Source organism: Podarcis bocagei (genome assembly GCF_964188305.1).
Source record: "Podarcis bocagei genome assembly, chromosome: 15".
Lineage (NCBI taxonomy): Eukaryota > Metazoa > Chordata > Lepidosauria > Squamata > Lacertidae > Podarcis > Podarcis bocagei.
Window position 1 is genome coordinate 10,332,766 of NC_138141.1, and position 12,264 is coordinate 10,345,029.

General features: G+C 44.1%; 1 long non-coding RNA gene across 1 annotated transcript in view; it reads right to left on the reverse strand.

Annotated features, from left to right (window-relative positions):
* Positions 1-884: 884 nt before the first annotated feature.
* Positions 885-12,264, reverse strand: part of LOC308574301 — a 35,663-nt gene continuing 24,283 nt past the window's right edge. The window contains exons 2-3 of the long non-coding RNA XR_014002463.1: positions 2,241-2,438; positions 885-1,441 (exon numbers count right to left, since the gene is read on the reverse strand). This is a non-coding gene — a long non-coding RNA (uncharacterized lncRNA). The remainder of the gene's footprint in view (positions 1,442-2,240; positions 2,439-12,264) is intronic.

Sequence of the window (12,264 nt, forward strand, 5' to 3'; positions counted from 1 at the left end):
ATAAAGTGGCTCCGGCCCTAAATAGGGCAAGCCACGCCCCCCCAGCCAGCCGATTGGCTGGCTGGGAGGTGTGGCCAGTCGGGATTCCCCTGTTCTCGCGGGATTTCCGGCAGTGCCTCCGATTAGGGCGCGCGGCTGGCTGGCTGGCGAAGGAGCAGGTGAGGAGGAGGAGGAGGCGGCGGGGGACGGCGGCAGCGCTCTGCTGGAAGGGCGCCCGCCCGAGATTATTGGGGGGGCTGAGCCCCCCCAAAAAAATTTTTGAGGGGGCTCGAGCCCCCTCAAGCCCCATGGAGTCGGCGCCTATGAGTCAGACACTTCAACCACTACAGAACACTATATATAAACAGTATGGCAATGTTTATAGACCCATCAATAATCAAACATGTAAGCTACATAGCAGCATCAGCAAACTGTTGTTAAAATGCAGCAGGAGGCCCTCTCAATGAAATCCTGCTGAAAAGAGGTGTGTTCTTCTTGTCCGCTGGTAAATGATCAGATAGAGAACTGCATAGTTCTTGGATAGGTATGGCCCCGTACCAGAGAAGGTACACGTGCCTCCCTGCCACACTTCTGATAGTACAGGGAAAGGAAGCAGCAGGCGTTAAAAGGCAATGGAAATAGGGGTGTCCTTGTTTGCTTACAGCATCTCTCATTTCACATCAAGGGTGGCCACCGGATCCTGATGACACCTTGTCCACCACATGCTGCCTTAGTGCTGATGTACATACATTCCTATGCATGTGCACCAGCCTCTAGCCAAACTGCACATGGCTCTGAGAGGTTTAACAGCAGGGAGAGAGATAGGAAGAACAGCAGCTCTGATACATAGGGTGTTGAACCTTTTTTCAGCCCAAGGGGTTCATTCCCTTTGGAGAATCTTTCTGGGGACCACTTGTCCTGATGGGTGAGGCCACAAATGTAACATTTACTTTTGTACAGTAGGTTGGTTTCTGCACACACTCATACCTGTATGCAGGTTTCTAGGACACATTCCATCCAAGCATATATACTTGGGGTGCAAACCAATGCCAGACCTGGGGAAAGTTCTGAAGGACCAGAAAATAAAAGAAAAATGTTCCTGTTAAGTCAGAACAGTTTCCCCAAGAAATTGTGCCTGCTGCAACAGGATGGATACTCCTAAGAACCTTTCAACACAGGGTTAGCCCAAGATGTTTTCCTATCTGAAATGTAGGAGAAGTCCAATTACACAGACAGAATCTGACCAGATGGTAGTTGAAACTTTTTTCAAGGCAGGTGATGGGACCACTTCCTCCAGAGGAAGCTAGCTTTGGAGATTCAAGAGGCATGGTAGTGGAACTGCTACGGCCCCCTGGAATCAGCCGCCTGAGTCAACTGCCTCATTCTGCCTAATGTTGAGCCCTGTTTCAACATCAGTCCCAGCAATTGTGCCAGGTCAGGACTAGTGACTATGACTGAGTTCCTGGACAAAGGACATGAAGATGGTTGAAGCTGTACGGCCTTGTTAATAATAATAATAATAATAATAATAATAATAATAATAATAATAATAATAATAATAATAATTTATTATTTGTACCCCGCCCATCTGGCTGGGTTTCCCCAGCCACTCTGGGCGGCTTCCAAAAATACAGTAAAATATCACAGATTAAAAACTTCCCTGAACAGGGCTGCCTTAAGATGTCTTTTAAATGTCAGGTAGTTATTTATCGCTTTGACATCTGATGGGAGGGCGTTCCACAGGGCGGGCGCCACTACCAAGAAGGCCCTCTGCCTGGTTCCCTGTAGCTTTGCTTCTCGCAATGAGGGAACCACCAGAAGGCCCTCGGCGCTGGACCTCAGCGTCCGGGCAGAACGATGGGGGTGGAGACGCTCCTTCAGGTATACTGGGCCGAGGCCGTTTAGGGCTTTAAAGGTCAACACCAGCACCTTGAATTGTGCTCGGAAATGTACTGGGAGCCAATGTAGGTCTTTCAAGACCGGTGTTATGTGGTCTCGGCGGCCGCCCCCAGTCACCAGTCTAGCTGCTGCATTCTGGATTAGTTGTAGTTTCCGAGTCACCTTCAAAGGTAGCCCCATGTAGAGCGCATTGCAGTAGTCCAAGTGGGAGATAACCAGAACATGCACCACTCTGGCGAGACAGTCCGCGGGCAGGTAGGGTCTCAGCCTGTGTACCAGGTGGAGTTGGTAGGACTGTACCACTTCAGAATGCATGTAGCATGTTGCTTTTTGTTGAGAGGAAAAAGACTGGTGTCCCTTACCTGCATTCTGAAATAGATAGATTGAACTGTACCACCTGGGTTATTCTCTTTTTTTGTCCTGAGCCTTCTGATGCTGAGCCGCTTTCCTTGTGTGTACACCATTGGCTGCTTCCTACATTGTCTCAGCAGGTTTGGATGGAGTTAAAAGAGAACTGTCTCTTGCAGCACCTGTATTTGCGCTCTTCAATCTTCAGTTTACTGTAATAAAATCATTTAATACAGTCATAATTTTGTTGGCAAGGCCTATGTTTATGGTGAGTGATATGGAATGAGGCTAACTGACAGCCGCCTGATTAAAACCATAAATCAAAAAGTGAGGTTGCTTTTAACAGGAAGCAACATGAAAATCCAGTTTGAAGCTGAGACTTTAGTGTTTGTGGTGTGGCTGTAGTTAAGACGGCTGATGGGTGCACCTCTCCTTAGAACTTCAGCCAAGCTCTTCAGAGCTGCCTCGCTAGAAAATGGGCTTGAATATTGCTAAGACAAAAAAACAAAAACAGCAAACCAGCCAACAAGCCAACAAGCTTTCTCTTGAAACATCGGTGCTTAGAAGAGTTGAGTAATAAACACAATGAGAACACCCTGTGGGAATGGCATCTTAAAGACAAGCTGAGAGAATAGGATGCTAGGATCTCTCCCTTGTTAATATTGGACAAGGCTCTTTTGATCTTTGTGTCTCAATTTCCATTCAATAACCTGTACTCTGCACATAGCTGTCAAGTGTCCCTTATTTGAAGGGACAGTCCCTTATTCCAGCGCCATGTCCCGCTGCTGTCCCTTATTGATGGATGTCCCTTAAATGTCCCTTAAATTTCAAAGGAAGCAGCTCCTCTCCCTCCCTCCCTGCCAGCCAGGGAGTAGGGAGGCTCCAACTGTGTTGCTTGGCTGTGTTGCTCACCCAATAAGAAGTCTAAGAACGACTGGGGGGATGGAGCTTGCATGCCTTGTGTGTGGCTAGTTAATGCAAGCTGAGGGGTTTTTTGAATGCTGGACGCCATTTTGTTGCACGTGCTGCTGCAAACTTTGCAGTGCAAAGCCAGGCCAGGGAGCCATCTTAAGTTGAGGCTGCATAGGCCTTGTGGTGCATGTGATTCAGATTCTATTCAGTTGAAGCTCTGGTTACAAAGTTGGTTGGACAGTGTTCTCGAAGCTACCAGCATGAGTTTGACCAGACTGCAGGAGGACAGGAAGACTGGAGTGCCTGGAACAGGTGAGGCTGCAGGTCCCTTATTTTGGCTGCTGGTCCCTTATTTTCAGGGCTGCTGGTCCCTTATTTTCAAATCTGTAAGTTGACAGCTATGACTCTGCATTCCATAAATGAAGCAAAGTTTACAACAACCTAAGTCTGGTGTGTTTCTTCTCAAGAAGAAGCATGGTGGACAAATTCAGTCCAGTTCACATTTGAAGGTGAACCTTCCTAATTTGCACTTTCTGAAACATTACATGACCTGAAACATAGCTGACCAGAACTTTAAAAATAAAATGCATGCTGATGTGGAAACATAGAGAACCGAACTTAAGATCGCAAAAATGAGAACGTGAAATTGAAGGATTCCTCTGTCCCTACAGCAGAGACATGTAGATTTATTTATTTGCAGATGTTTGGACTGAAGACCAATAATTGGACCTCAGAGTCCAGAACAGGCAGTGCTAGTGCCAAAACAGAGGCACTTTTATTAGTAAAAGACCTAGAATCCAACAAGGCCACAATCCATTTCATTCTCTTGAACTTCTTGTCTAGGTAGATGAGATGGTGTCTGGATTTGCAGCAGATTTTTTTTGGGGGGGGGAGGCTACAGCCTCTGTGGAAGGGTGCAAATTAGACTGAGATAGGGTGTGTCATTTCCACACTTTGAATTCCCTGAATGCCAGGTGGCCAAACAAGTCCATATGTGATAATGGACAGGTGCATTTGTGTTAAGAGCATAAAATCAACGTGGATAGGTGGTAAATAATCCATGCAGGTCAGCCCTATATGGAAAACACAGGTTTCATTTACAAAACTGGCTTGCAAACTTCTGTTCCTAGATAAGCTGGCCTGGAAACCACTTTACACAGAACGGGCGGCATAAATAGCACTTAAAGTGGGTGTAAATTTCAATTATACCCACTTGGAAGCGCACTTACACTGAGCATTTGCAATATATTACCAGATTAGATGAAATATTAATTAAAATTAATCAACCACAGACACTGAGATGATCCTTTGGGAAGAAGAAACTATAAATACGCAGCTTTTAAACGAGAGGGCACTTCCTTTGCTTGTATCTGGCTGTTTAAATATTAAAATGTTTGTTGAAGAGGGGGAAGACAAGGTGGGAGGCGGCATGAGTGTCTCAGATCTTCAGCTTTGTCTGCAACGCAATTGCTAAATCATAACTTCATTGATCTTGGTGAAAAATTGGCAAGAAGAAGCGGGGAGTTCTCTGGGGATTTCTTAAAGCATACTGAAATTCCAAAATCTAAGTGTTTGTAATGTGAGTAAACCGTTGCTCTTTAGTTAGCTGGTAAGGCTCCTGAGCTCTTGGGATCCAGGTTTATGAGCCAGAAAGAAAGACTTCCCCTGTCCCTTGTTAGGGATAAATGAATCTATCAATTCCAGTTTCACTCCATTCTTCCCAAACTCAAAATTCAATTTACCACATTTCCACATCAGTTTGTGATTTTTTAAAATAATAAAGAAGTCCTTGTGAAATTTTGTTGACATTTTTGTGTACATTTTACCTAATACAATAGACACATTTTTCAATTAAGTTTTGCCTAATACATGCTATTTGAATAATTTTTCATAATATAATACTTTTTAATATAAAAAGTAAGTTTTTGAAACATTACGTCAGAGACTATTAGACCATCTGCACTATACGTTTCAAGCAATATTATACCACTGAGAAGAGTTCCCTGAGAAGAGGGATTGATGGTTAAACCACTCTGAGAAGTGTAGCTCTGGGAGGAGAATAGGGGTCTCCTAGCCATTCTGAGCACCCTTAACAAACTACACTTCCCATGATTCTTCGGGGGAAGCCATACCTGCTTAAGGTGGCATGATGCTTCTTGAATTGTATACTGCAGATGAGACCTGAAGGACATTTGTATGAAGAAAATTGTGAATTGGTTAACCCCTTCCCACAGCTGGTGATTCTTCCTTGCTCCACCATAATTGTTAAAGGGTCATCTCCCTAAGTGGGCTCCAAAACCAGTTTCAGAACCTGTGTAAGTGTATTCTGGACTGGAAATCAAGGTGTGATTTCCTGAAACGCACTGGATGGCCTTGGTTCTGCAGCTATTTCTCAGTTTCCATCCCTGGCATCTCCCATTACAGGAACCCTGATAGCAAGCAATGAGAAGTGACCCTGAAGAGGCACTGCCAGCTAAAATAGACAAAATGATTCCAGTCTCACCTAGAATTGGAGCACTTTCCTATCTTCCCTTCCATGTAGGCCTCACCAGGCAGATGGTAACAACTCAGAACCCACGGTGGTGGCACTGTTGGCATCACTGACAGAGCAGCAGCGTAAAAAGGCATCTCTCCAGCCTACCGTTGCCTCATCAGAACGGCTGTGGCCATCAGAGAAAAGCTCCAGAGCTTGGTGACGTAAGACAAATAGCTTGCATCAGATGTAGGCATTGCTGGGCACCTGTAAGGGCCCACACCACAGCAGGGAGGCTAGGGCCAACACCAGGAGTCCCCTAATACTCACTTCAGAGCCTGTTGATGAGTTCCATCTAAGCAACTGAGCAGTGAGAAAAGTGAGGAGATGAAACATCTTCCACTTGTGTGGTTTCTGTGGACTGCTTCCAAACAGAGAGGGTAAGTGAATGGGCAATGTTGACAACAGTGAGGAAGAGTTGGAACCACACAGGGTCCCCCTGAGGGCATCTTGCCAAGGGCACCCCAGAACCTAGAGCTACTACTATCAATGGAATCAGTCCCCAAGAGGGCAAGCAGAGCCAGGAAAATCACACTATTTATACTTCAAGCTAAATCTTGGAAATACTTGGGGAACAAAAGCTTCTAAAGGGGTTGTGGGAACCATGACATAAAGCATCCTCCTCCTTCCAGATGCCTCCCAGATGTTGCTGTACTCCAGCCAGCATGGCCAATGGTCAAGGATGGTGGGAATTGTAGTCCAGCATCATCTGGAGGGCACCAAATTGAGGAAGAGGGATGAGGAGGGGAAGACAGAAAAATACCAACAGCCCCCATCTTTCTTGGTACATTAGAGGGCATTGTTGTCTAGACAAAAAGCAGGGGGAGGTGGGATTGAGGTGTAATATAAGTCAGTAGCTGCTTTCCATCTGCATTAGTCACGGAAGGCTGTATGTGAAACTAACCCAGGGAAATAAGAATCTGTAAGACACACCACAGCTCTGCACATGAATTGGCCTGATTTATGAATCTGTGCAGGATATAAAAGAACTAATAAATTACACGTTTCTGCCAACCTAAACCATACATGAAAAGAGTTTGCTCAGGGAATAGCTTGGTCTTGGCTCCGGTGAGCCTCCTAAAGCCCCTGGTGACAGAGTTCTGAAGGGCTGCTAGATGAAGCTTTATGCAAAACACACTGCAGAGAAGGCCCTGGCCAAGCCCAAGACTTTTCTGAAAGCCTCTCTGTGTGGGGAGTGAGCCCTTCACAAGCACAGAAGCTACATTAGTATGGTGTGCAATCCCACATTGCTGGGCACAGACATGTGAATGGTGTGATCCTAGGGAGCTACACCTTGCTGGCTGGTATGGGTGTGGAGGGGACCTCGGCCTTTCCTCTTTCAGCTTCGTTGAAATGTTTCACTGCAGCTTTCTTCTGCGTATGCCTGTTTTTGGCATGCAATTTCCCCCTAATATAATTAATTTTATATGCTGTTTTCGCTAATTTATGCAACTTATGCACACTTTGCTCTAACACACACACATTTTAGTAAACATCTTTGGTTGGGGAAATATTATTGCAAAAATGTGTGAATTTTGAAAGATAGCTATGCTTTGGTGCATGTGTATCCTTTCATGAAGAGCAAATTAGGACGGTTCACATTGCAATGTGTGAACCAAGCTGAATGTCACCCCCTCACTTTGTTAAGGTCTCTCTTCAGATCAGCTGCTCCCTTTTCCCCTCCCTGTGTCCAGTTCTAGGCACCAGAATTTAAGAAGGTTATTGACAAGCAGGAACGTGTGCAGAGGAGTGTGACCAATATGATCAAGGGTTTGGAAACCAAGTCTTAAGAGGAACGGTTGAGGGAGCTGGTTATGTTTAACCTGGAAAAGAGGCTGAGAGGAGATAGGATAGCCATCTTCAAATATCTAAAGGGCTTCCACATGGAAGATGGAGCAAGCTTGTTTTCTCCTCCTCTGGAGGGTAGGACCTGAACCAATAGATTCAGGTTACAGGGAAGGAGATTCCAAATAAACTTCAGGAAGAACTTTCTGACAGTAAGAGCTGTTCTGCAGTGGCACAGACTCCCACCAGAGGTGGTGGACTCTCCTTTTTGGAGGTTTTTAAGCAGAGGTTGGATAGCCATCTGTCATGGATGCTTTAGTTGAGATTACTGTATTGGGATTAATAACAAATGACATCCCCATAAATAAGAAAAGGATATTCTTATAAGCATCCGCTGCCACAAGAGTTCTTATAGCAAAGAACTGGAAGGGAGACAAAATACCCACAATAATAGCCTGGCAAATCAAACTTGCTGAATTTGTTGAATTGGCCAAAATGACGGCAGCTATCAGAGGTCAAACAAATCAAAATTTAATAAAAGAATGGAGTTGCGTGAATGAATATATGAAAAAACACTGCTCCGGTACAGAAATATTGATATGTAAACAACAAAGTTTGTAAGCGGAAAAGGTTACAAATGCAAGTAAAATCAGATTATTTGTCAAATACAATATGTATTTGTACAACACAACTGTAAAGATAAGTTACAGAATTAAGGTCAACCAACGACGGGAGAAAGTCAGATTTTAACTCGCATTTCGAGTTATGTTGAACCAGTGGGGGGATGCTTTGTGTTACTAACATGTACATATGTGTAAACCTTTCTTTATTTCTGTTATTTTGTAGAGATAAAAACTCCAATAAAAATTATTTTTTAAAAAGAGATTACTGTATTGCAGGGGTTTGACTAGATGATCCTTTGGGTCTTTTTCAACTCTACAATTCTATGAATTCTAACTTTTACTAAATCCAAATACTTTGGGAAGGATCTAGCACCCAGGAACTTAAAGGATCCTTGCTCCTCCCCCCCCCCAAAAAAAAACTTGAATCAATACATAGCCAAGGGTTAGCTATCTTTAGTTTAGGTGAGATGGGGAAATCAAGGGACGATAAGGGATGGAAAAGGTAATGTTTTGATTTTATGGGTGTCCCTGTGTTGGGGAAAACCCATAACACCTGCGCTATGTGACCATTAAAAGAAAGAGAACTCATGGTAACAAGCTTAGTGAGGTGTGTTCTGCTTCCAGTCAGCCATGGCTTCTTCCAGAAACTCAATTCCATCCTTCTCTACCCCCCGGTTTCTGCCCACATTCAGTCAACCTCACATGCCCACGAGCAAGTTCAGGCCTTATTGGGCCATTTGGGGGGTTTCCCCTCCCCACCCATTTAAAGGGCTTTTCTCTTAAATATTGTTGTAATTCTCCACTCTTCAAGCTTTCCCTGTGTCTGCCGATCCTTCCTTGCATGCGCGGGTGGTGCTGTTTTGGCTGCATAGACGCCGGCACTCACAGCCTGAACCTTGGAACGATTTCCTGCCAGTTGCCTGAAACTGCTTGAGGTTTCCAACATTTCACATGTAGAATATCAAAGAATTCCTAATGTGTTTCCTGCCACTTTGCAGATTAGTTTGGGTGCCAATAAGGGAGCTGTGAAACTCTGGGCGTCCAGCGCAGGCGAATGAGCATCCAAGTTTGTATAAACTGACGCAAAGTTTTTGTAGAGTGGTTGGTTATGTATAAGAGGGAGAAAAAGATTCAATCACATTCATCCAGCTAATTAGCATCCCATTATGAACTTCTGAAATACATCCCTAAAGCCTCTCCTCTCCCTTCTCTGCCCCCTCCCCCCAGGAAGGGAAAGGGAACTCTAAGGTCACATGCTCTCCAATTGGTTGCACAGGAATCTGTGAAATGTTATCCTTGTCCCTGTTTTGGGGAAGTGGGGCCTGCGCCTCTGCAAAGCACAGTTACACATATTGGTTCTGACAGCTTGAATTAATATGTCAAATTCTATGATCCATATTGGCGACAGGCCTTTTGACCCTATCAGCACGTTGCTTCCTTGGCTGAAAATCGGGAGGCTTCAAATTGATTTGGAGTTTTCGAAACATCCTGATGTCAAGACTGAGAAGGGGGGAGAATGGGGGGTGGAGAGAGAGAGAGAGAGAGAGAGAGAGAGAAGGAGAGAGAGATTCTTCAGCAAGGTTTTCTCAGTCTGGCTCACTGCTGAGTACTGTGACAGGAAATATAAGTTCCTCTTGCTTTCTTCCAAAAGCTGATGCCAGACAAAAACTTGATATGCCAACAGCCCATCCAGGTGTCTAAGGGTCAAGGGCTGATCACTGATAACCTAGAAAGTGGGTTGGGTTTGATTTCAGGAGCAAACAAAAGGCTGTGGGTATGGTGAGCTGACCAAGCCTGTTCCTTCTCCCACGACTTACCTCTGTGCAGCCCCTCACCCAAATAACTCATCTCTCAAGTGGATTTATCTCCAGCATCAATGGCCCACCTGGGAAGGAAGTGCCTAGACTTGAGATTGTGTCACAGGGAGAGTTCTGCACTCCTCATGCAAGCACCACTTTTTTCCCTAAAATCAGAGCCCCCCCCCCCCCAAAAAAAAATCCTGCTTTGATACAATTGTGGCTTTTGCTTTTTTAAGCACACAGGTCTTTTCACATCATATCTTAGACCACATCCACACGAAACATTTGAAGAACATCTTATACAGTGGTGCCCCGCAAGACGAATGCCTCGCAAGATGGAAAACTCGCTAGACGAAAGAGTTTTCCGTTTTGGAGGTGCTTCGCAAAACGAATCTCCTATGGGCTTGCTTCGCAAGACGAAAATGTCTTGCGAGTTCCTGCGAGTTTTTTTCCTTCCCCCCTTTTTCTAAGCCGCTAAGCCGCTTATCAGCTGATCCAATAAGCCGCTAAAAGCCGCTAATAGCGCTAATCCGCTAATCCGTCAATGGGCTTGCTTTACAAGACGAAAAAACCGCTAGACGAAGAGAATCACAGAACGGATTCTTTTCGTCTTGCGAGGCACCACTGTACTACTCAAAGAGTCCTATGTAGTCTGTTAAGAGTTGTTAGGAGACCACTGTTCACCGCACAGAGCTACAATTCTCAGTGTAATTTAACAATCAACATCTCTTTCCTGGGCACTCTGGGGACTGTAGTTCTGTGAGAGGAACAGGGGGTCTCCAAACAACTCTCAGTACCCTTAACAAACTACAGCCCCCAGGAGTCTTTGGGGGAAGCTAGGACTGTTAAAATGATAGAATATGCAAACTGAAACACGGCCATCCTTCAGTTCGCACTTCTCTGAATTTTGCAGTGCAGTTCTCCAGCCAAGTAATGGGTACAAAAAGGAGCATACTAGACCAGGCTCCACAGGAAAGTGTTAATAAACAAAAGACTAGGCCAAGAATTTATCTCATCAGACAGAGTTAAAAAGAGAGGAGTGGTGATCTATGCAAAAGAGAATTTATCACCAAAATTTTTGTTTAAAGATGAACAAGGAAGAATCCTGGCAATTGAAATACAAATCCAAGGAGAAAAAGTTTTGATATTAGGAATTTACGCACCAAATGAGGGGAAATCAGAATTCTACAAGAAGCTTCATGAGACATTACTGGATTATCTGGACTATTCTAACATCATTATGATGGGAGACATGAATGGGGTGGTCTCTACCTACATGGACAAGTCACAGAACTAGAACCTGACCAAAGATGGAAGACTACCAAAGACTTTTTTCGAACTAACTGACAATATGGATTTGATTGATCTATGGAGGACGAGAAACCCCCTAGGTAAAGAAGGAACTTTCTTTTCTGAGGCCCATCTGTCATGGACAAGAATCGACCAAATCTGGACAACTAGAGGTCTGGCACCTAAGACCACAAGAGTAGAAATCTGCCCAAAGACATGCTCCGACCATAACGCTATGAAAATAGAAATGAGATTTACTACTGCCGATTCCTTCAGATGGAAAATGAATGACAACCTGCTAAGAGATCAAGAGATTGTAAAGAAGGCCCAAAAAACTTTAAAGGACTACTTTGAAATTAACCTCAACACCTCGGTGGAAAAAAGAATAATCTGGGACGCAAGTAAAGCTGTTATGAGAGGGTTTCTGATACAACAAAATACGATCAAGAAAAAACTTTGGAATGGGAAAAAGGATAAGATATTAGAGAAGATAACAGCCGGAGAGAAAAAATTAAGACTAAATCCAAAATCAAAAGAGACTTTAAGAGAAATTAAATTTCACCAGTCACAATATATGAAACTGATCAACCAAGAAGTGGAATGGAAAATTAAACAAATGAACCAAAGATCTTTTGAATCTGCGAATAAATGTGGGAAGCTGTTAGCTTGGCAGTTGAAAAAGAGACAAAAATTAAACTATGTTACCAATCTAGAAGTGGAAGGAAAAAATATTCAGAAACCAGGAGAAATTAGAAAGTGCTTCCAGAAATATTTCAAAAAACTGTACACCCAAGGGCCTGAGGAAGTGGCTGAGATAGAACAATTTCTGAAAGATAATGGCCTACCAGAATTATCTCAAGAGAAGAGATCAATCTTGAATTGTAAAATAACACAACAGGAAATTGAGGTTGCCATACAGAACATGCAGTTAGGCAAATCCCCAGGCCCTGATGGACTTACCTCCAAGTACTACAGGATGTTAAAGGACTACTTGACACAACCATTAGTGGAGGTTTGCAACCAGATTATGGGGGGAGGGAGGGCACCAGATACGTGGAAAGAAGCATTCATCACTCTGATACCTAAAGTGGAAACT